Source organism: Meriones unguiculatus, chromosome 20 (assembly GCF_030254825.1).
Source record: "Meriones unguiculatus strain TT.TT164.6M chromosome 20, Bangor_MerUng_6.1, whole genome shotgun sequence".
NCBI classification, from domain to species: Eukaryota; Metazoa; Chordata; class Mammalia; order Rodentia; family Muridae; genus Meriones; species Meriones unguiculatus.
This window is the reverse complement of record NC_083367.1, coordinates 47299650-47323536: the sequence shown is the minus strand read 5'-3', so window position 1 is coordinate 47323536 and position 23887 is coordinate 47299650. Positions and strand designations below refer to the sequence as shown.

Genomic DNA, 23887 nt, shown 5'->3' with positions numbered 1-23887 from the left:
GCTTCCCAGGACGAAAGCTCACTCCTGTGCGTCTACATCCACCTGGAGGCAGAGGCCTGTTGGTACACTTGCAAGAGCGTAAGGTCTAGAAGGCTGCAGGTGGGGACTAGCTGGGGTGGGTGGGGACTAGCTGGGGTGGGTGGGGACTAGCCCGTGAGACTGGAGCGAGAGTCTTCCTACTGCATTCATTCATTCACTCATTCACCCATTTCTTCAGCAAATGTTTGCCCAGGGCCCACTCTCCGGCAGTGCTTTGGGTACCAACGATGATGCAGGAATGACAACCAATGTTAGGAGTGACGTCCCACGGAACTTATCTTTTAGACGGCAGAAGCAAACCGTTAAAAACAGACATGGAACCAGGCACGCTGAGAAATGCCGCAAAAGTGAACTAGAAACGGCAGTAAAACCTGACGCAGTGAGGCTTGGGAGGGTCTCTCTGTTTAAAGGGTATTTAAGCAGATTCCAAGAAACACGTCCTAAGGCTGTGAGAGAAGAACATTCTAGACAAATGAGACAACAAGCAGAAAATCCCTGCGGCGGGTGTGGACCTGCTGTGTCAAAGCTAGTAAGGGAGCAGCGGTGGGAACGCAGGCTATGGGGACAGTGGGGACAATGAGGACCTTAGCATTGCTGTTCTTAGTATTGAAAACACCTTTTTTTTTTTCAGCCACTGGGCACTTCTGAGCAGAGCAGAGACACACTGTGTGTGTGTACGTTTACATGCGTGCGTGTGTATATGTGTTTGTGTGTGTGTGTGCACGTGTGTGTATGTGTATGTGCGTGCATGTATATTGTGTGTGTGTAGCGTGTGTGTTTGTGTACCTATGTGTATGTGTTTGTGTACACAAATGCATGTATGTGAGTATGAGTGTGTGCATGTGTGCTGTGTGTATGGGTGCTTGTGTGTGTTGTGTGCATGCATGTGTGTGAGTGTGGGTTAGTGTGTGTGTGTGCTCTAAGGGCTCTGACACTCAGCCTCACAACAGCCCTTATCATATTTTTAACGGCTCACTCTAGCTGTACAGCTACATGGTGAAGAACCAGACTGCCTCCATCTTGGGCTCAAAGCCATCTTATAGCAAAGACAGACTGGGCTCACTCCTGCTTGATTAAACCTGTCTCCCAAGGTCTGGACTGGGCCCCACCTGTGACCTTAATCACAGATGGTTCTGTACTGCCTGCTCTAGAAAGCAGCAGCCATGCCTTTGTTTTAAAACCTGTTTATAGTCATCTTTCAGCTCTACCTTTGTTTAAGAGGTTGTTATAACTCCCTTATGGCTTGTTAGGCCCACTTTGCCACTGACTCTTTGTTTCAAGAGGTCCTTCTGCCTAATTTGTTATGTTTATGTTCTCCTGTAGCCCCGCCCACTTTCTCTCATTCGGAAATCCCCTACCATGGGCTATAAAAACCTTGTCTTCCTCACATCTGATGCTGACCTTTCGAACCCCACCTTGGGGGGAGGCAGCTCCTTGCATGAAAGTAAATGATAAAAAAGCTTGCTTTAATTAATTTGCCCATGATGGTTTGGGTCAGTGGTCTTCCTCCTCCCGTCTTTGAGATTAACAATAACCCATCAGTAGAGAAAATTCACTGATTCTCACTTAAATATGAACAGAGCTATGGCTTTCAACTAGAATATCTAAGAAATATAATATAAATCAATACAGAGAAAGCGTGCTAAAGCAATCCTGGAATTAAATGGAAGCAGAATGGCCACAGTTGCCTGAGGCTAGACCCCAGAACACTCTTTTCAGTTTGAATTCTGGCCTGTCCAATGCAGAGTCCAAAGGGAGCACAGAGAGAAAGTACCAGATTAAAAACCACAGTATGCAAAATCACAGTACGCCATTTGTTTAGGTTAAGTTATCTAAACTTATCTATGTGCATATATGAGCACACGTACTCACCTCTGTTAATGTCCTAAATTGACGTACCTCTTGCAATTTTTTTCCAGCAAAAGCTATTACCTGGCCATCTCTTACTCAAATCTCTTATGAAGAAAAATATTTCAAAACTGGGGCTCCCAAGACAGTCCTTCTCTGGGTTGGAGGCCTCTCTGGAGTGAGACACAGAACAAAAGCTGACCATGCTGCTGGGGACAAACTGAGTGTGGGTGTGGGGGCGGCAAGAGGCCCAGGAGCTGTAGTCACATTTCCTTCTCCTCTCCTTTCCGGTTTCCCTCGGTAGCAGTATAGGATCCACACACCCCCAGCTCTCCTTTGAGAATGCAGGACCCTTCTCCATTGCTGGGCACAACAGTCTGAATTCTTCCAGCTCTTCTGCCAACCCTTGCTTCCCAGAGACTCCCCTCCCCCAGCCTAGCTCTGTATTCTAGATTCACAGAGAGGCCATTTCCCCTTTGGTGGGGAAGAATTCTGTCTATAGAGGAGAATCCAGGTGAGACATGGCCTGAACCCAGATCCTGCCACTCCCCTCCCTCCCCTGCCCCGGCTGCTTCACCCCCACATGCCTCTCCCACCTCCCTTCTCTGCCCTGGCATATGCAAAGGGATCGCCCACTGTCTGTCAGAAGGTTCTCCCTGTGGCATCGTGCCCTCCATAGGCCACCTCACCATGCCTGGGACTCCCCTGGGACTCGCTTGCCTCCCTAACTCCACTAAGAGTCTCTGGAGTGAGGCCATCTCTTTTCCATCTTTGTATCATAGGGCCTTCCGCAGGCATACCCACAGAACCGGAGCGGAAGGAGCTTGCACTGAATAGGCAGATGAGCAAATGAATAAACGAATACAAATCCAGGTGGCTTTCCAATGTCACATGACTAGACTGTCACAGATTTTTTTTTAAACCAAATCTTAACAAGGAAGAAACAGGAAGGAAGGGAGTGAGTAAACTGGGTACTTTTAAAAACAATAAACAGCCCTTACCTACCACCATCTCTCTAAATGCAGCGTCTCAGCCTTAAGCAGTTTGCAAAGGAGAAAGGTAACAGATTATCAAATGACCCTTGCCTCATGCCAGGTTCTGGCACAGGCACTGATCACCTCATTGGATTCCTGTAACTCTCTTAGGACAGGGAACTCATTGCTCCCATTTGTTAAGTAGAGACTTGGCCCTGTGTGAGTTGCCCAGGACCCACGACGCTGTCAGGGATAATACGGACATGTGTTCTTCACCCCGAGGCCTCATTCTCCCATGCCACAGCATGCTCTGAGAAGGAACTGAGCCAGAGGCAGTAGTGACCGTTGAGTGACAGCAACAGGAAAGAAAACAGAGTGCATGAGGCAACTTCAGCTCGGTGCTCATTCTCATGAACTGTGGAGAAGATAGAAATGATGATGGTCTTTTGTTTTGTTCTGTTCTGTTTTGTTTTGTTTTGTTTTGTTTTGTTTTGTTTTGTTTTGTTTTGTTTTGTTGAGCAAGGGTTTCTCTGTGTAGCCCTCATTGTCTTGGAACTCACTCAGTAGACCAGGCTGGCCTCAGACTCACAGAGATCCATCTACCTGCCTCTGCCCCCTGAGTGTTGAGATTAAAGGTGTGTGCCATAGGTCAGTCTGGTCTACAGAGCTCTCTGCCTTTTTAGTAGAAGGGGGCCACTTTGGGACTACTTAATGCAGCACCCTGGAACTCTAATCCCGGCTGATTTTGTAGCCCTGGTGTTTCTGGTAGACGAAAGCTGTCATGTATAGCTGAAAACTGACAATGCTCAGACCTAGCCAAATTTATGCTGTCTACTTGTTTTAAGCTGCAAAATTTCCAGCTCAGCTCAGCAGAGGGTGATGTCAAGTTTCATGAATGTGGTGAGCTATTTTATAGGGCCTCAGATTGAAGAGCAAAGGGAGGCTATAACATTGGCAACCCTAGCTGAGGAGAAACCAGCTTGGCTCTGAAGCAACTTCTTCCCAGTGGCCATAAGGACAACAGCATTGAAGTTTGACAGACATTCTCTCTGGAGAAAACTGGGATGAGAGAGGAATCAGAGTGCAAAAGGGCCACAGCACTCACACAGAGAAGGCTACTTATGAGTTCTTCGACTGTGTTTAAACATAAGCCTCTGGGGACTGTGTGGGGAGATGCCCTTTCGTTTCTGTTCTCAATAAATAAATCAGGATCTATCATGAAGGCAGCAGAGGCAGAGAGAGAGTCCTGTACCTACTGTCGTCTCTGGTTTTTGCGTATGAGACACATTCAGACAAGTTATAGGAGGCAACTTCTCAACTCAGGACAGTCAGATAGGAACTTCCTGTCCTGAAATAGCCAGCTAACCTGGGCATTATCATCTCCCCTCTACTCATGAAAAGTTCATGCAAAAAAAGGTCACTTGTCTACCTGGACTGTGGCAGGGCTGTAATTCCCATCCTGGGTTGTCAAGACACTGATACTTGGGGTCAGAGAGATGGCGCAGTGTCTAAGAGTGCTCCCTGCTCTTGCAGAGCACCCAGGTTCGGTGAGGTGGCTCACGACCTGTAACTCCAGTCCCATTGGATCTGATGCCCTATACTGGCATCCCTGGGCACCGCACACACACTTGGCACACATAAACCCATAGAAGGACACATATATACACATAGATGATACATAGATAGACGATCAATCAACCAATAGATGATAGATGGACAGATCTTTTCAAAAACAATATAAAACAAACAACACCACAGCCTATCCCAGGACTTCCCGTGCAATAGGAGGGAACGCAGTAGCCGTCCTCAGAGTGTACCCTCAGTGAGAAAACGTCCCAGATGAGATAGTTAAAACCCCAACCCACAGAAACAGGGAGTTGGCTGTGCATGTTTTAACGTGTGCGTGCCCTTGTTTTAACAAAGTGGTGGTAAAGACTGACAGACGTGCCCATGAGACAACATATGACTGGCCAAGGACAGAACTTTGTAGAGGAGGGGGTTCTTTGAGGGACGGAAGACCCTTACCCTAGTAGCACCTGCCCTCTGAATGTCCAGAGTAAGCCATTCTGTGAGTCTCACCCACGACAAGCACTTGATGATTATTTCTGTGCTAACTAATGAATCAAAGTCACTCTGCCAGTTGCCTTCCCTTTCTCCACTGACCTCCTGAGACTCCTTTCCCCACCTCTCCCCGGGGCTGCCACTGCCACCTGGAACAACGCAAAAATGCTTCCTCTCTCTGGTGCTCATGGTTGGTGGGCCCACTGTCACTCCTTTAGACTTCCGGGACTCAGCCCTCGGCCTTCAATGCTAGCACTCGTGTCTCTGAGTGGCCACAGAAGTGTTGGCTTTGAGTGCTAAACTCCCATCCCAGCTTGGTGTGGACCTTTTACCCCCATTTAATCCCACCATGTCCCAGCTCCAAGAATAGAGGTAGAAGGAGACTCGGCCCTGGCAACCACAGCACAGCTCGAGGAGGCTGCCATCTGTTTCTCTTGGTCCCTGGCTCTCTCCTGCATGAATGCTGCAGAGCATAGAGCCCACATCTTGAGCCTGTGGGACAGAGGTGATGTGTCCCTCCCCTCCAGTTCAGACCCTCCTGTGCAGGAGCAGCTGGCAGCCAGGAGCACCATCAGCACAGAGGGCAGGGAGGAGCAATATGAAATGAGGTCCAGGGAGCTGGAGACTCATTTGGTGAAACGTGCCTAAGATTTCTCTGCTTAATACCCATAAACTTCAGGGACCAAGCGCGCTTACTGCCTTTGATTCACGATGTATTTATCCTTTGTGTGGTATTTAAGTCACAATGTGAACGATGAGGGGAGTCAGGGAAGAATCTTTTAAAAAATGTTCCGGTGTCTGTCCATCATAGATTGAAGCTTTTCTGTCAGTCTTTACTACCGCTTTGCTAAAAGAAGGGCTGGGGGAGGGGGAGGGTTTGCTGACGGCTGAACAGCTCATTTCTGGTGGACACAAGCCACCAGAAGCATCACCTCCTCCTCTCAGAAATTCTTGGCTTCTCTCCCCAAACCCTCCCCCTAGCAAGACTCCTGAAGAGCCACAGAGCGTCTAGACGAAGGCTTGCCTTGGGTCCACTTAGAAGGGCCAGGCCTTCCTCCACTGCCCCAGCCCCTCACAGTCTCCAGAGCCTCTAATTAAAATGCTTGCAGCTGAAGCTCCTGTTTCATTGCCGAGGGCCCAAGAAGCCTTGGCTAACGCTCCACGCAGATTAACGAAATGCTGCCTCAGCCTTTCTGGTTCCATTTTGATCTTATTGTCATATTTATCAGTCCAGTCCCCTGTCAGACACTGGTGGGGGATATCTAAAAAGTGAGTTAAGCAGTCTCCCAGGCTGGGTAAGGAGAAAATGCTTGGCCATGTCTTTGTGGCTCCCAAACTAGATTTGTAGCATGTGCTTGCAGCTTTCCTGGGCACAGGCCTGGCAATGCCCAAGATGGGGATAAGTTCCTCCAGCTGTAATTATCTTTCACTCCTGCTACTGTAAAATGACTAGGGTGTCGCTCCTGCTTGTATTCAGAGAGCAGTTCTAGCTTCTGTCTACTGAAATCCCACAACCTACAGCGCTTCCGAGCGAGAATTAATTACAGTCTGAGGGAAAAACTAAACACCAACTTACCCACCCATCATGTCCTAAATCACATTAGCCTAATTGCACGATATACGGAATTAATTAAGTCTTTTTGCCCGTCGTTGCTCCCCATCCTCCTCATGTCTGTCTGTCTGGCTGTCTGTGTCCTTACACGGCATGTCATCACACGAAAACTCATCACAGGAGAATCCCGGAGCGCAGAGAGAGAACACGGAAGGTGACAGAGGCCTTGGGGGTGGGGAGCGAGGGCAGAGGCTCAAGTGGCCCTTTTTAATTTTCTTTTCTCATGTGCCTTGTAACATGCACGACGCATGAAATGCGTCCGTATAAGGGTACGCGGCAACCTGGCACTGCGCACGCACGGGGGGGTGTGCCCAAGAATTCGTTATAATTACAAGTAGTGGACACACACCATGATGATATAGTTTGGACACGCACTAAAGTGTTCTGCAGTGAGTAATGGGATCTGAGAGTCAAAGAGTTGAGGAAGGCTCATGGGATGGCTTAGCAGGTGAGGGAGCCTGCTGCCAAATCTGATGATCTCAGTTCAGTCCCTGAAACCACAGATGGGAAGAGTGAACGGACTCCTGAAAGATGTCCTCTGGCTTACCTACGCGCACACACACACACACACACACACACACACACACACGCCAAAATAAATGTTAAAAAGCAGGGAGTGCTGAGTGAGAGAAACACTGTGATTTACAAAATTCATGTTGAAATTAGATCCCCAGTGCCTCTGTATTAAAGATGTGTGGCCCTTCAGGAGTAATTAAGCCATGAAGGCTCTCTTCCCCTGAATGGAATCAGCTCCCCCATAAAAGGATTAAAGACTGAAAGAGCCACTTCCTGGTCCTTCCATCCCGTCTTACATGACAGTTCAGTGCGCCTTGTCTGAAGGACCCAGAAACACAACACCATCTTAGAAACAGAGGGCATCTCTCAACCTCAGTCCTACCCACACTCTGATCTATGAGAAACAAACTTCTGCTATTTGTAAATAAATTATGCAACCTACAGTATTTTGTTAGCATACACCAGCAGACAAAGCTAACCAGTTCTGTGTCTTACAGTGGTACCGTTAGTGCAGTGTGCAAAACTGGCTAAAGGAAGAAGGATGGAAAGGTGCTGTTACTGGGTCCTCCTGAGAGTGCCAGGCGGCCTGAGCAAAGGTGACAACGTGGAGGGGGTGGGGACAGAGGGAGCAGGAAGCTCTCTTCTAAGGAGCGCCAGTGAGGTCATAGAGTGAGGAAAGCTGGGAAGTCAGATCTGTTATCTCAGGTAGCTGAGGAGGGAAGCCTTTGGTGAGGACAGAGCAAAGAAGAGGTGTGAAGGGGGCAAATGATGAGCCTGGGTTTGGAAACGCCAGGTTTTCTGTGGAACACGCGAGCGAGCGAGGATGTCCTTTAGAAGAGTTGAGCCGGGCGCCTTGGCCCACGCCTGTAATCCCAGCCCTTGGAGAGGCAGAGGCAGGCAGACCTCTGTGGGCTCCAGGCCAGCCTGGTCTACAAAGTGAGTCCAGGTTAGCCAAAGCTACACAGAGAAATCCTGTGTCAAAAAAACAAACCAAAAACAAACAAACAAAACACACACAGATAGATAGATAGATAGATAGATAGATAGATAGATAGATAGATAGATAGATAGATAAAATAAAAAATGGCTGCTATTGCAGCTCAGGAATAGGACCAGCCAAGTAAGTCCTCAGGCTCACATCTGTTTCCACAACAACCACAATAACACTGCCCTCTCTCCCCGTGCCTGAAGATCTACCAGTGAAATACAGAAAATATAGTGATCCCTCTCTAATGCTCGCAGGATGGTGTGAAAGGGGCAGTGAGCCAGCATTACTGCTGGGCTGGGGCGGGTGGGGGTGGGGATCAGACATCTGCCAGGCACTGGCCACTGCAGGCCCCTGCCTCTGTTCTGGAGGCTCAGTCAGAAGGGTGGGTGTCGCCACCAGTAAGAACCCCAAATCAAGGTTGCCCACTCTCGGTTGTCTCACTATAGCTCTCTGCACATTGCCTGCCACACCAGGCAGGGACCAGAATACAACAGAAATCCCCAATCAAGGCGCATGGTGTGAAAAGTGGCCAAAGAAAAGCAAAATCCCCAGGAACATCTCTAACGCCCAGGTGAGCTGTCCTGGGGAGGTTTCTCCTCTGACTTAGCATGCTGAATGTAAAGCCTGCGTCCATCCCCCTCACGCCTGCGCCATCCACCAGGTGTGAGCTGCAGTCGGGAGTTACAGAGATGCTCTTCCAGAGCTGCCTGTGCATTATTCTGCCTTGCTCGTCATCAAATTAATATGTCCTCAAATTAACCGGCTACTGTTGACAGTGGCCTTGACACAGGATTCAGGAACGCAGGACTTTTGTTCTGACCCTGGCACTGTCGCTGATGCTGTAGCAGCAAGGAGCTCAGACTCAGGCAATGAAGCCTCTCATGGAGAGGCCGTCCAACAGAACAGAATTGGAGTAGAGAAAACCTGGCCAAAAGGGTGAAAGTTTGGTTCATAACTTTCACTTACTTAGGTCTCTTAACCATCAAGACTTGGTTCCCAACTGGTATGTAGAGCATCTTAGGGTGGCTCAGGACCACTGGCAGCGCTACCAGGTAGGACATTGGACCTGACTCAGCAAGTGTGGTAGACTAGTGCTGTAGGGATATCAAAGGGGAAAGAAGAAACGGGACATTCTTCTTTAAAAGGGACTTGGGGACATGACGACCGCCTTCTCTCCTGGGGGAGAGCTGGAGCCTCTGTGGACCCCTGGCTATCTGGAGTGAGTACAGCAGGGACAAGACAAGCCTAAATGTTCAGGGAATGCAGGCATTTGCTCAGAGGTGAGGCCATTAGGCGGCATGGTTACCACTGATCCAGCGATGTGGTCTTCGGTAAGCACTGTCATTGGCTGACTTGTGTTCCTTTTGTGTGCTGAAGTTCTAACTGGCAGTGTGACCCTAAGTGAAGACAGGTCCCTTACAGAATTGAGTAAGGGTGAAGTCATAAGGGGGAGGCCGCAAACCAATGGAACTGGCGCTTTTAAAAAAAGAGAAGGTATGTTGGAGAGATGGGGCAGTGATTAAGAGCACTTTTTGCTCTTACAGAGGACCCAGGTTCAATTCCAGGCACCTGCATGATGGCCTGCGCCATTTGTTTTTAACTCCAGTTCTGAGGAATCTAAAGTTTTTTTTCTGACTTCCTTGGGCACCCAGTATGTGTTTTGGGCACATGCATACGTTTGTACACATAGAAAATAACTAATATTTTTTAAAGAAGAGAAAGAGACACTAGAGGGGTACCATGGAGAAGAGTGTGTGGCAGGACATAACCTCCACGAGCAAGGAAAGATGTCTGAGGACACCCAGCCCCACTGGCATCAGAGAAAAGACAAACTTCTACGCCTTGGCCCCTTAGGCTGGACCCGGTAAACACTCTTTCTTTTCTTCCTTTCTTTCCTTCCTTCTTTCTTTCTTTTGCCATGAAACAGATCGCCACCATTTAAATCCTCCCTATGCTTATATCCTCAGTAGATCACTTTGTGAACTTGCTTGGCTTTTTGTTTTGGGTTTTGTTTTGTTTTGTTTTGTTTTCTGATTTGTTTTTAGACAAAGGTCTCCCTCTCTAGCCCAGGCTGGCTATAACTCACGGCAGCTCTGCCTCAGCCTGCTAAGGGCTGCGGTTACAGAGACACCGCACCCAACTTGTTTTATGGCACTCGCTCCATCTCCTTCTGGATCCACCCACCCCTCTCTCCACCATTTCTCCTTATGACTGAGGGCAGGAGCTTCCACACTGTCCTCGGAGGCTGGAGATGGCCTTAGGGCAGTTACTGCACACACGAATTTACAGCACGTTGGTGGCACTGGAGTTTTTCTAATTGTCCTACTCAAAATCCATCCACCTGAAAACAACAGACCTATCTTCTTCAGCACAGTCAGGGCCTCCATTCTTGCCTCTCTGCTCTGCAGCCTCATTCGAGTCAAAGAGGCCAGAGGTAAGCCTGCTGGCTTAAAGACATGTCATACTGCTTCTTCAGTTAGTCAGGACACAGATTCACAGACAGAAGGTACTGGCTGAGTGAAACTGACGGTGTCACACAACGTTATCTAGATAGAGTCCAGACAGGGATGTGAAAATGTCAGCTCCCATCATGGCTGGGAAGCTTGGGCCTGTTTCAGGCATCATAACTGACCAGCTGAACAGTTTTTCTCATGCCACAAAGGATTCAGACTTGAAGATGCCTCACTATCTGACCAAACATTGATTTGGTATTTCTGAGAGTTCCTGAGGAGGTTTAACATTTGAATCCGCAAAAAGGGAAAAAGCTGATGGCCTTCCTCCTATGGTCAGCTTCATCTAATCTGAAAGGTAAAGCACAAAAATGCTGGCCCTGCACTGAGTCCTGGGGAACCCCACCTGCCTGCCTGCCTGCACTGATTATTTTCTCATAGCCTCAGATTCACTGATGTGTCTCCTCCTCCTGCGCTTGCAATTTTATTTGTATTTATGTGCACGGGTATGCTGTCTTCATGTTCACAAATGCACTGCCTTCTGCAAGCATGCTGTGCTTGCAGACAGGTGTGAGCTGCCTTGGGTGCTGGGAACTGAACTCAGATCCTCTGTAAAAGTAGCAAGTGCTCTTAACTGTTGAGCCACCTCTCCAGCACCAATGTCAATTCTTCTTCTTTCTTTCCAGCCCTAGTGTCCATTCTTGGCGGAGTTCAAGCCTACTGGCATGTGTACTAGAATTGTAACATTATTTCACTTGTGTATCCCGTTTAGGAGTTGCAAACCCTGAACTTCCCGGTCTCAGTATCACATGAGCCAATTCCTCAGCTCAGATTCCATACCCATGTGGTCTCCTGACCGATTCTGCGTCTCTGGAAATGCACCCCCTGTATCACTCTTTTTTCCAGGTAGGATCTCTTTCTGCAGCCCTCAATGACCTCAAGCTTGTCTGCTATGCAGACCAAGTTTGCCTCAAACTTAAGAGACCCTCCCTGCCTTTTCCTCCAGAGTGCTGGGATTAAAAATATAGACAACCATAAACACTCTGTATCATGTTTCTAATATTTACTAAATCTTACATGTTCTGCTTAAATAAGAAATGCCGAACTAAAACTTTCAATAAGCACACTTTTAAATGTGAGTTCCTACTCTGTTGCATAGGCTGGTCTTGAACTCCTGGACTCAACCACCCTCCTACCTCTTGTGTAGCTGAGACTATAGACACACATCAACATGCTGCACTAAAATAGGTTTGCAATAAAACTTAGTCACACTTATAAGCTCACACGAATGACTTGGTGTTAAAAATGTAAGTACAGGGGCCTCTAGGAAGCTGACAGTGCTCCAGGCAGCAGCACCGCAGCCCTGGGCAGGACCAGTTGGACTCAGGACTTACTACCAAAAATTAAAAAAAAAAAAAAAAAAAAAGACTTGAAATTGGGAGAAAGATGTGGGAGAGGGGATTCAGCAGGAGAGGGGACTGAGGAGTGAATATGATCAAAATGCATTGTACACATATAGAAATCCCTTCAATAAGAACACTGTATGTAAACAGACGTATTAACTACAAATTCAGTACATGTTAATTAGCTCCTCTCTGAAAACGCATACTTCTGCTGGCAACTGTACAGCCTAGGACAGGGATTATGGGATGAGCCTGAAGCAAAGCATTTGTCCCTCATTTCAGTCTGCACTCAGCGGCAATCAGCTGTGCTGTGTGGCAAATGGTACCTCTTTTTTCTCGATGCCAAGTTCCTTCTTTCTTAAAATAATTGTTAGCAGAAGGTAACTTGTCATTGGGTCCCGACAATCTGTTGCTGCATTGAGAACTTGGTGGTTTATGATAGGTCCGGAGTTCAGGCAAAACTCAGTGAGGCTTTTAATTTTTTTCCCCGACATAGTATCTTTATGAATTATCTGGAAATTTCATACAATGCACACCTGATCACACTCACTTCACATTCCTCCCATGTCCAGCCAGCCCCAACCCTTGGGCCATCTGCCTCCCCTTTCCCCCCAAAAAGAAAAAATATATCAAGTGCAATTTGTGTTGCTCATATACTCTCTGGAGCATGGTTGAACTCCCAGTGGCCAGCCTCTTAAAGGAAACTGAGCCCTTCCCCTGCTCCTCCACCGCCCCTCAACCTAACAGAAGCCATCAACCTTGAAGAGCTATACCTTTCAGCATCTTTGTTGCCATTTTTAAGGACTCTTTTCAATAGTTTCATATTTGAACTGTTTCCTTTGGAGGGTTGAGGAGGCAGAGGTTGGTATAGAAGCCTTCAATACCTCTCATACTCAATTATGAGTCTGCAGTCATCAAGACCACTGCAAAAGAAGCTTCCTTGCCCATAGCAGCCTCCAGCAGCACGGATTTTGGACCTCAACACACCCTGATCACAGATCAACATGGTCTCCAGCAGCAGCATGGACCAAAGACACCAACACAGCCTCAGGTAGCAGTGCAGACCATGGGCATCAACATGGACCACCAAAACCAACATGGCCTCCCTCCGGCAGTAGCACAGACATCAACCTGGCCTCCTGAGGCAGTGTGGACCACAGACATCAAAACCGGCTGCTGTAACAGCACGGATCGTGGACATCAGCGTGGCCTCCAGCAGCAGCACAGATCACGGGAGTCTTTCGAGGAGGCTTAATCCAGAAAATGAACCATTCTTCACCTAGGACATCTTGTTGCTCAGGGTGAATGGGGGTGTGGCACAGTGTTCGGAGTCAGAACCTTCCAGAGCTCCAGGCTGCGGCGCATGCTCCCTTGTCCACTGAACCCCGCTCGCCTCTTCTCTGCCTCCCCCTCTCTCCGTGGAATGAATACTGTTCAGTTCTGCCATCTTCCCATCTGTCTCACATTCACTTACTAAAGTGGTGTTGCAAAGGGCACGAGTCACATTGTATTATTTTGCTCAAACAGTTTTTTTTCTTTTCTTTTTTCTCTTTTCTTTTCTTTTCTTTTCTTTTCTTTTCTTTTCTTTTCTTTTCTTTGTTGTTGTTCCAGAGATAATGCATGCTTTCTGCAGTCTCATCTTCTGTTGTCTGTCTTGCCTCAAAGCCTCCTGGATGTGTGTTCTGGGGTACTATCTCTCTGGCTCCTCTGAGCATCCTTGAAACCCTTTTGGATGCTGGAAGCTGCCACCATCTTGAATCAACAGGGTTTTTTGTTTGTTTGTTTGTTTGTTTGTGGTTTTAAGATTTAAAACCTTGTATTTTACATGTACAGTGTTTTTCCTGCGTGTATGTCTACGCCCACCATATGCATGCCTGGTTTGTGAGGAGGCCAGAAGGGGGCACCAGAGTCCCTAGAACTGGAGTTACTCAGATTTGAAGTGCCATATGGATGCTGGGAATCAAACCCAAGCCCTCAGTAACAGTGGTGGCTCTTATTCAGATGTTTAAGGAGGGGATGGAAAATAACAGCAGTGGTGAGTGGCATGGCCCACAGGTGCTCAGCCAGGTGGGGGGGCTCTTGGCAAGGAGTTGGTCATGGTTTCACTTGGCACCACGGTGGAGCCACAGTAAGCATGCCTGGCACTAGGAAAGCAGAGAAGCTGGTGTCCTGTGCTAGGTGGGGCAAAATGGCACGACAAAGCACTGTCCTGCAGTATGGAAAACACTCATCTTTCTGAAGCTGTGTATAACTTCGGCTTATTATGAATACACTATACATCTCAGCCTGCTTTCTCTTCCACAACAAAGTGCTTGAAGCTAGAACTTCATAAAGAAAAGCGGTTTATTTGGCTTCCAGGTTCGAGATCGGGTAGTCTGGTCAGATGGACTGTCCTGGTGAAGGCTCCCTTGGCTGCGATGCCTTGTGTCAGCTGACGTCCTGATAGGACCTTGTGCAAGAGGAAGAGATGGATTGTATGCAAACACAGAAAGCCAGAGCTATTCCTAGGGCCAAGCTTTCTATTTTCACAGTTTGCTCTCATGGGAACTAACTGTGCCCCACCACCACCACACCAGTCCCTTCTAAGGGTAGTTTTCCAGTGGCCCTAATTACTTTACCTAGGCCTCACTTCTTACTGGTCCCACTACCTTTGCACCATGTCGGGGAGCCCAGCTTCCTGCACAGGAATCTCTTGGAGACAGACTCAAGCCGTACGCAGGCCTTCCCTGAGCATTTGCTTTCCAGGAATGTAATCGGTGCATAGACTGAAACTGGACTGTTCAGAAGTTTGTCCAGAATTGCAGGGCATGGATTTACCATTTCAGGAAATCACGTCACCAGCGCCAATGGCAGCTGGTGTTAGCGGTTGTAGTCTGCGTTGGAGCTCCTGGGAGCAAGTGTCACTGAGAAGCTCTCCAAATCGCTCTGCCATCACCCCTCTCAACGCTTCAGTCACGACCACATACTAACTTTCCTAAGATTGAGGGTATGGATGGGTTATATTATCTAGGAGTTTTGCTTCAGGATTGTAATGAGGACATTAAAAGTATCTGTAATAAAAAGGGAGGAGCGAGGGCTCAGTGCTTTAAAAACAAGTTTTCAGAGCCCCACACTGCCTTTCCAAGTGGGAAGACAGCAAGTGGTTTCCTCTTGGAGGCAGGCAGGACCTGAAAGAACCCCGCCTGACTGAGGAGGGACAGCTGATGCCGGGCATGAGAGAGCTCTTTCTTCTCAGCCTAGCCCATGGCCCAAACCGGAGAAGGCAGATTGCACACAGCCATGTGGCCCTGGGCAAGCTATGGATGAAAGCCTTGGTGTCCCCTTCTGAGTGACAGAAACAAACAGCCTCTTGTGTGCTGGCATCTTAAGTGTGCTGGACAAGGGGTGTACAGCATTACTCTCTGCCTCAATAAACACAAACACCACCTTCTTATGTAGACACTTACAAGTTACCGATAACTTAGCACTTATCGCTTGCTAAGCCCGTTTCAATGTTCTGCTTGATCTAAACTACCTTGGCAATGAGGAGCAACAAGGAGAACCACCTCTAGGAAGAAAAAAAAATGTTCTAGAATTCTCAAAGATGCCCTCAGTCCAGGGTGTCACACTGCTAGGCAGGCAACTGGCAGTTTTTTGTAACTGACATCTATGTGGCTTTACAGACCTTTCTGTGTAGTTCTGAGGATAATCGATAATCGTGAGCCCTCAGAAGAGAGAGTCGCTGCAGAAGTACTGGAGAAAAAGATGGCTTTGCTTACAACTGGAGCACCCTAAGGATGGAAAGGCAGAGGCTGAGCTGTCTGTACCCCTCAAGAATGCTGCACAGGGGACAGGCCTTTTCTGGGAGGCCGACCTTCAGCCCCTATCCATCTGGGTGTCTGGGGTTTGCCTGGGGACAGTGGCTCAGGTTTTAAGTCCTTGCTTTTAATTCTTTCTTCCGATGCCCAGTGTTCAGCGCATCGTTTTGGTGGGCATTTTTAGGCTGCTAATCTCTAAAACAGAATGAGCTAGCTAAAAAAATGGGGGCTTACTGGGGCCTGTGGTCTCCACACAAAATCTTCTCACCCCATCTGTTATCTGTGCTCAGGGAAGAGAGAGAGCGCCCTGGAGCCTGGGAGCTGCTGCATAGAGCAGACATCAGAAGGCAGGAAACCTCAGCCCAGCTCTCAGGCCTGGATTTGCTTAGCTGGGTCCCAAAGCCACATAACTCACAAAGCCCTGTGCTGAAATCATCCAGGAGCAGCCAGGCCTCTGATCCTATGGAAATATTTTTCTCTTCAGCTTGAAAAATGCCAAATGTAGTTAGAAAAATGACCTGGCCTGTGTCCAGAAATAGTGATACAAGTTTCAGATGAGCATAGTTCTAATTTATTTCTCACTATCCTGGTCTCAAACAAGTTAGTAAGGATTCAAATTCCTAACCTTTGACCTGAAGAGAGACTTGGGACTCTGCTAAGGGTATACACACACACACACACTTTCCCACGAACCTTTCTGAATGTACCTTTTCCTCTCTCTGCTCTTATAGCACCTTTTGGTTGTTTTGCCCTTTACTAGACAAGCCAAATGACTTCCACCTAAGAGGAAAGGCAAGAAAAAAAAAGGGCCTTCCCTCTGTGCCTCACTGTCACCTGCAGCCATGCTCTCTACATATCACAGCCCAAATTAATTTTCTCACTCCCCTTTGTGAAGAGAATTTATCCTCATTTGCTCTCATTAAAGCATCATACACTTGTACACTTTCTCGCTTGGGGACCAATTAGCTACATCCACATCAAGCCCAGATATAAGCCCAACCTACTGTTGATTGTTTTATTATGTTAAGTATTTATGTTAAGTATTAAAAAAAAAAAAAAACAACTCCAAACAAAAGCTAGTTGTGCATGGTGGCACATGCCTTTAGTCCCAGCACTAGGGAGGCAGAGACAGGCAGGACTCTGTCAGTTCAAGGCCAGCCTGGTCTACACGGCAAGTTTCAAGCCAGCCAAGGCCACATAGTGAGACCTTGTCTCAAAGATAATAACAACACAGACACACACACACACACACACACACACACACAAACCACCAAATAAAGAAACAAACAGGAGCTGCGTCTGCAAACTGAGGGTGGTGATGGAAACATTGTCCCACTGTTTCCATGTTTAGTTATAATCGGCGCATCAAAGGTTTACATACAGCCTTCCATTTGACGCTTTCTTGCAAATCAGACACCCTGCTTAGCAGACGCTAGCATATTTTGGCCCCGCAAAGGGTGAATTAAATGGAAGGAGCAATGTACCAGCAGCTATTGGATGGACCCTAAATCTCAAGGCATGTTTCAGTGTGGTGACTAGTGGAGAAAGGATGAACCCGGGTCAATGATCACAGGCTGAAAAATGACAGAAACCTACTGCCACAGGTGTGGACTGTACTGGTCAGTACCCCGATGCCTTGTGGAATAATTTTAGTCGCAGCTGACGGTCTGATAGAACTGTCACATCTTCCCAGCTGCCTGACAAGGAAGACTGTTGAGCCTAAGGAGCAGTGTGCAGCCTCTTTTCTGAAAAGCCGAAGAGAAGGCTTGAGGCTGGGAATGTCTCAGTGCGGTCAGTGACATGACTTGCTGTGCAGGCATGAGGACCAAGTTTGGATTTCCCACAGCCATATTAAAAAAAGCCAGGCATGGCGAGATTAGTGTGGGATTTTAGCACCAGGGAGGCAGAGACAGACTCCTGGGGGCCCGCTGGCCAGCCAGTCCAGACCATCAGCATGATCTAGGTCCATGAGGGATGCTGTCTCACAAAATAAGACAGCTATTGAGGGAGACACCTGAAGTCATCCTCCAGTTTCCACAAACACAAATACATGTGTGCACGCTTGCAAATGCACGCACATATACATATAAAGAATGAGTCTTGCACCAGATATGGTAGTAGCCCAGAAATGGTTAGGTCCAAAGTGATGTTTCCGTTATACAAACTTTTAATCTCATTTCCAAAATCAAAAGTGTGACTCTGCCAGCTGACTTCCATCATGGCTTTCCCTCACTTCTTCCTTTTCTTGCTCACCAAGTCAAAACAGGATTCAAATCCTGAGGCTACCCCAGGCTGGCTTAGAGGCCAGTGTCATGGCAGAGCCTCAGATATGGCCACTCTGAGATCACACGTAACTGGAGAATGGGCCAAAGGCACGGCTCCGGATATTATAGAAACATGCATCTTGTGTTTCACCCTGGTTTTCTCATTATAGACTTGATGTCCTGGAATGACATGTAGGTAAAAGAGGAAGAAAGAAAGAAAGAGAAAAGCCGTCCTCCTACCCATACTCTGTCGGCTGAGAGCCATAGGCTACTTCTCTCTGGCTGAACCTTTTCTAAACTCCTTTCCTGGGATCTATCCCAGCATCCTTTGCCACTCCCCCACAGTGCCCATCTCCTTGCTTCACCTGGACCCCGATGGGACAATTTTTTGCTTCGCTTGCATCTGTCCTTCATAAAAGTTCTTTATCGCTTTCAAGCCATGTGTATCTGTTTTGAACCAATGACATTTCAGCACTGGGAAAGAGGCGTGTGTGTCGGGGGGAGGGGGAGCTTTTGTTACCAAATATTGAGCTCTCAAAGGCTGAGTCACCACCAGGGGTCTGGGCAGCCAGCATTGGCACCTTTCGAAGCACACTGGGTTTTTGTTTTGTTTTGTTTTGTTTTGTTTTGTTTGCCCTGGCCTGTTGATGCTCTACCTGCAGCCAGCACCATGCCTCCCTCCGCCGTCACAACTTCTGCAGAAATCGAGGCTGTTGTTCCTTGGTCCTCCTAGAGTCTGGCAGCAGGGACGTGCACAGATTCTCAAAAATCCACAACCGTGCAAGTGAGTCCAGACGGTGGTAAGAGAAGCTGCGCCAGAGAGGCCTTCCGGGAGAGCCGAGGCCACACTCCGTTGGCTTCAGGTTGTCCCCAGGACTCCATGGAGTGATTTTTCAGTTTAGTACAAACTCAGGACTGCCCCTGAGCGATCAGGTTTTTTTCTTCCCTGAATGAGTAACCCAAACTGTAATCATCCCACAACGTGGGGAGAATCATCCTCTTAAGCTGTGGCTAAACTGGCTCCACCTGGTTACAGGGAGCAGCTTGATTCCAAAATCCCACCTGACTGAAGGCAGGGCCATACTTGTCTCATCGGGAACTGCCTGCCTAGACCTTGACACTAGCATCCCAGCCTGACCAGAAGTGTGTGTGTGCATGCATGCGTGCATGATACTTTTGGTTCTGCTGAAGCCTCCTCTTAGATTTAGAATGCTTGGATCCCGAGGCCCATAGCCATCAGTTTGGGTAAATCGGCTAGATTGCAAACTCCTAGGCATGACCGAAAGGGTCTCCAGCCTGAGCTTTCCCATCTAAATATTGGCATCTGACGGCCCACCAGTTCAGCCTTGCAGAAATGCAGGAGAATACAGCTTCTTGCCAGGACAGAAACTGAGATACACCCATCGAGAATGAACCCGGTGGCTGTGCTTGGGCCTGCAAACCATGATTCGTCATCATGGCTTCCAGCCAGAAGACTGAGGGAAAGGTAGAAACAGAAAAATGAACAAAGAGAAAGTAACCAATTCTAATACAACCCAATATTCTGAGCTATTCTTGGTCACCAGGATTTGAGTGATCTTAACGGTCCTGGAGCCACAACTGAAAAATGCCACAATAGATATTTGAATTAAAAACCACTAGGTTCGCCAAAAGACCAATTATTAAAAAATTGGCAGCATTCCAAAGAACTTAGCAGGCGGCATACTGCCCGGGGCTCAGAGAATCCCTAATTCTAGAGAAAGTTAATTATCACCTTATTGATAAAAGGGTAATTTTTAAAGCTTGTAGTATGGCTTTTGTGTCTCATTAATTAAAATTTAGAGTAATTTACTAGACACCCTGGCGGCTGCTAAAACATTATATTTGTACCAAACCATCTGATTTTTCTCCCTCCTAGGGACCATTCGAGTCCCCCATCTCTCCTCACCTGCCTTTGAGAGCAACAAAAACATTTTCAAATGAGGAAAAATGTGTACATCTCAGCCATTTGGGAGATTTCAGGATTAAGACATAGAATATAAAAGGAAGCTTTTTAAAAAGCTGTCTCGGAGCTAGGTGTGGTGGCACGTGCCTATAATCCCAGCACTCAGGGAGGCAGAGGCAGGCAGATGGCTGAGAATTCCAGGCCAGCCTGGTCTACAAATCCAGTCCAGAACAGCCAAGGCTACACAGAAAAACCCTTTCTCAAAAAACAAAAATCAAAAAAAACAAAACAATAACAACAACAACAACAAAACAAACCTGAGTTTGCCCATCAAAAGAGCCTCTGTGCTCACCCCTGAGGCAAGACAGCTCTGATGAGCATCACTCCCTAAACAGAAAGGCAATTTTACAGTCCCTGATGACCAGATGGGAAAAGGGTCTGTCTTTATCTTCATCCCAAATCCGTTCTCGAACCAAATCTAAGGGAGAAAGAATTCTAAATCTCCAAAGAACACATAGCCCATCGATCTAGAGGTCCTGGGATGCTGAGCTTTCGGAGGGACCTACCTAGGGAGAGGAGCCCCAAGGAACTCTAAATTTTGACCTTCCCTTTGCTTCCTCTGCCCCAACCAAGGCTGTTCTAAAGTGTGTATACGTGCATGTGGTTTGCCTTGGGTCTTGTAAAGCTGTAGACAGACCTAAGAAACACTCCAAATTTTGTGTTCCACACCCCAGCTTTCTGACAGAAAAGTCGCTCTTCAGTGAGTGTCCCTGTTACGGATGTTTCCTTAAGCTTACTGCAGTAAAGCATTTGAGATCCAACACTAGGGTTAACAAGAAGCAAATAAAAACCACCATATTATGAAGGTTTAAGGCAAGCTGATCATGATTTTTCCACCATTTAGTAAATTAAAAAAAAAATTTAACTTCTGTCTTTGCCCTTTAGGGTATTGTTAGAATTTTTATCATACACGAGCAGTTTTGAGTATACTATACGTCCTTGCTTTCTTGAGTCGTCAAGATCAAAGTGCAGGAGTCGGGGTGACAGCGTTCGGGTTTGGCTTGCTTCCCAGAAGCTGATCTCCTGTGACCTCCAACCTTCACCCCCACCAGAAGCAGAAAGTGAAACTACAGCTGCTTTCACCAGCAGCAGCAGAAAAGACCTGCAGGAAGCAGCCACACCGGCCCACTCCGTTTCCTGTCTTCTTACTGCTCAGATACATCTCTTAAGAATAAAACAAAGGTAGACTCGGTGACCTGGGGGAGAAATCTGAATGTGACCGACAACTGAAATTTGTGGGCTTACGGGATCTGTATGCCCTTTTCAGACACTACGAACCGGGACAGGCGGGCAGAACCTGGAGAGGGGTCCCTCCATACACCCAGTCTTAGGAGCGATAGAAAATAATTTCCTGTTTTAAAAACAGCTGAAAGCTCTATTTTAAAAGGAGATTGCGAAGCCACGAAGCAACTTCTTTGCATGGAGCATCTATGTTCGCATCTTAGTTACACATTGGTGGTCACTCGGAGCCGGCTTTCTAGGTAATCGTAACCCAGTAGCTGTTGTTCAAATAGTCAGTAGACTGAGCCGTTTCTACGAAGCAACAAAACGCCCCAAGAAATACTCTGTCGAAATTGTGTACCTTGTCCTCAACAGTTAATTTCTATACTGTTATGCTTTCTCTCCAGACATTCCACTTTGGTTTTGTTTTTAATGAGAAGAAAGTTTTGAGGCAGGAAAGGCAACTGTGTCTCTCACTCTTCCCAAAAAAAAAAAAAAGTTTCATAATTGGGAAAGGAATTAAAAATACAGAGAGCACAGCAAACATGTCCGTTCTGGCGGGTCTGTGCGACTTTTCAGGTACCCCAGGAAAAAGCCAGTTTCCCAGAGATGCTGCTGATGGTCTCAGCCCCCTTGAGAAATGGCATGACCCTGGAAAGACAACCCAGCAAGCCGTCCCTGGTTTGTCACCACAGATAATGGCAAGAACTTAGACTCCAACACGTCAGCAATGAGTGAAAACTGCTCCCTCTGCAGCCAGCTCAACACCGCACCCCCGCCCCCGGTCCTGTCCATCTCACACAGCAACCTGCAGATTGGGGCGGCAAGCAGGACAAGAGGAAGGGGGTTCAGGTCACACAGTGCTGGGCCTGGGGAGGAGGTGACTTTGTCTTTGAACTTGGGGAAACTCCTCCAAACATTCCACACTAAGTTGGGATTGGTTTTCCCCCCTAACAAAATTAATGGCAGCAACCAGCAAGCAAGCAATCCTATCCTCCGCTACGACCGGTAAATCAGCCACCGACACAAAGACACGAATATTGCGTCTGGAAAATTCAAAATAAGTTAGATAAAATGTGACCTTAAAAAAAAATGCTTGGGTGTGTGTTTGCAAAGCACCAGCTTTAATAATAAATTTTAGGCAAATGTCAGTAACCTAGAACATACTGCAATTTTTAAATTAACAAAGCAAAGCAAAAGTATTATTAGGTGAGGAAAAAAAAAAGCCAACCTGTTATCCGAGTTCATGCTTGAAAATATATATTAAAAAAAAAAAAACAACTTTGTGTCTTTTTCCATGCAGATTTAAAGAGCACCGTGTACCTACTGAAAAATACATAAACTATGTATTTCTGCATTACACCTTCCTCTGAGCTATCATTAAGAAATCAAACATTGCATTTTGCATGTTAGAATCTGAAGTTTCCCGAGTTCCAGCACCAGGCACTCCTGCCACGGAGGCAAAGAAACCCTCCCAAATAAACTACACCCGGGAACCTGTTGTGCGGCCAGCCCACAGAGAAGGACGCGTGTCACGGCACACCCTCAGCGTGCGTCTCCCTTACCTACAGCCTGGTCACAGAGCCCTGGTCAGGGTGTTGATCAATCAGGTCAGGAGTGTTGCCTCGGAGGACAGGTGACTTCCTGCACGAGCACCCTGGGTATTGCACAAGCTGCTGTCCAGCCGTGGGCTGCTGCTGCTCACGGCTTAGTCTCCAGCAGCCCTGCTCGCGCCGCTGCAAACATCTCATTAGACTAATGCATTCAGCACAGGCGGAACACTCGATTTACCATAGCTACAGCAGTGAATTTCCATTACGATGACAGCTTCAACCACATCATGTCCGGAACACCAGCCAACCACTGGCTTCTAAAGAACACACACGTTTTACATGCAGAAAGGGAGGACTCTGTGTGTGTGAGTGTGTGTGTGTGTGTGTGTGTGTGTGTGTGCGTGTGTAGTGTTTCTTTCCCCTTTATAGCCCGACTAGGAGAAATGCACAGTGCAGCTTTTTGTCAGCATGAGGTGCCTGGGTAGTGTTTTTGGATAGTTACTGCCTTCTAATAAAACTGAATTATGTCACAATAATCAGAATGGGTGTTTCCTACATTTCAGTTTTCATTACCCCTCCTTCGTTGCCATAGAAACCAGACTGTAACATCATCTCTTTGTCCCAGTCCTGCATCCATGAGGGCTACACCAGGCTTATAAGACTGTAGTGATCTGACAAGGCTAGGGTTTAGCTTGGGTGGGTGAGGGGGTAGGAAAGAAAGAACAATGCTATCCTGGCAGCCTGGTTGTTTCAGAAAGCCTGTGCATTATCAGAGGGCTGTGCCTGTGCGGGTGATGGATCATGGCTGTACCTGCCAGCTCCACATTTAATACCACGTGGCTCCACATCTGTATGTGCACATGTGTGTTCTTCCATGCCCAAACATGCTTGGGACCTGCCCGGGGAAGGAGGTGTCACACGGGAAGGGGCTGCCGTCTCTCCTCCACACGAAATGCCTTTCCACTAAACCAGTTTACCCCACACCAGGGACCTCTGCTCCTCCCTTCTTTTCACAAAGTGAGGAAAGGTTTTCTGCTGCCGACTTCACTCCCACAGCGGAAAATACCTGTTCTATAAATACAGGCTGCCCACCAGGCTTGCTTGTAGGGCCAGGCAGCATGCTCACTCAGCCAGGACTGGCCATCAGCTAAAGGACTCTGGTAGGTCTGTGTCACAA

At 47.5% G+C, this 23887-nt stretch overlaps 1 protein-coding gene across 1 annotated transcript in view; it reads right to left on the bottom strand.

The window, feature by feature from the left end:
• Positions 1 to 23158, bottom strand: part of Scml4 (Scm polycomb group protein like 4) — an 89181-nt gene extending 66023 nt beyond the window's left edge. The window contains exon 1 of the mRNA XM_021644376.2: positions 22723 to 23158. The gene's annotated coding sequence lies outside the window, so the exon portion shown is untranslated. The remainder of the gene's footprint in view (positions 1 to 22722) is intronic.
• Positions 23159 to 23887: the final 729 nt, after the last annotated feature.